The sequence below is a fragment of the Chrysochloris asiatica genome, unplaced genomic scaffold (assembly GCF_000296735.1).
Source record: "Chrysochloris asiatica unplaced genomic scaffold, ChrAsi1.0 scaffold00232, whole genome shotgun sequence".
Classification (NCBI taxonomy): Eukaryota; Metazoa; Chordata; class Mammalia; order Afrosoricida; family Chrysochloridae; genus Chrysochloris; species Chrysochloris asiatica.
In genome coordinates this window covers 558,486-559,653 of record NW_006408750.1, presented here as the reverse complement: position 1 = coordinate 559,653, position 1,168 = coordinate 558,486, and positions in this window count along the sequence as shown.

The window sequence follows — 1,168 nt, the reverse complement described above, 5'->3', positions numbered from 1 at the left end:
GAGAAAGTGCCATATCATTTTCCACAGTGGTTGTAGCATTTTAATGTCCCCTCAGCAGTGTAGGAGGTTCCCAGTCTCTCCACACTCCTCACCAGCAGTTTTCTGGTATTTTTAAACTTAACTATTAATGCTATTACTATTGTTATTAGTACTACTAAGGTGCTCTGGTAGCATAGTGGTTACAAGTTTGGTTGCTAACCTCAAGGTCAGCTGCTCAAAACTACCAGCCATTCCATGGGAAAAAGATGAGGCTTTCTTCTCCCGTTAAGATTTACAGCCTTGGAAATGCTATGCAAGGTCACTATAAGTCATAACAGTCTCCACAGCACATAGCTACTACCACCACCACCACCTCCATTAATGCTGGAGTAAGAGAATTATATCATAGTTGTTTGATATGCGTATTGATAGGTATGAATTGATTGATGTCATCTTGCTGTGCTTTTTTTATGTGGTACTGCTGGGGTTTTTGTTCCACAGAATTTCTGTGCTAAATTCTTTTGGGGTTCTTTTGTGTGTGTGTGCTGATGTTTACTAAATCTGACTTTTTTATTTTGATGTGAAGGTGTATTAATTTTCTTTAGGTTATCCTGTAATTTATGGGTTTTCTCCACTTAAAATAGTCTGTTTTACCGGAAAAAGATGGTGGATCGGGTGGAAATGTAGTGACGAGCTCTGCCGAGAACAACACAGACTACAGGACCAAGAAGGCTCAGGGAATGGTCCCAGTACTCTGAACCACATATAAAGGAATATTTAGAAGGTTGGAAGACTTACAGCTGGGGAGTTTGTGGCAGAGAAATCCATTGCTTCCTGGTTTGGGACGCTCAGCTGCTCCAGGAGCCACCATTTTGTGTGGGGCCAAGCAGGGAAAGGATCAGAGCAGCCACAGACGCCTGACAGAGCCGCAGAGATAGAGGTGTGGACATTCTTTTTTTTTTTTGGTATCTTTTCGTTGGTCCCTTGCTGTCTGAGTACCTCCAGTCTGGTAACTATAGGGGTGCCTGAGCTAGTGAATACTCCAGTCCCACCCTCGGAGGGTTCTACTACGCATGTGCGTAGATCTCCTCCAAATTTAAAGAGGCAGTATCCACTCAAAACCAAATGGCCAACAGATACTCAGCCCAAGAGCAGGCCTTGAACTTTTCTTGTTTGCTTTTTGTTCTGT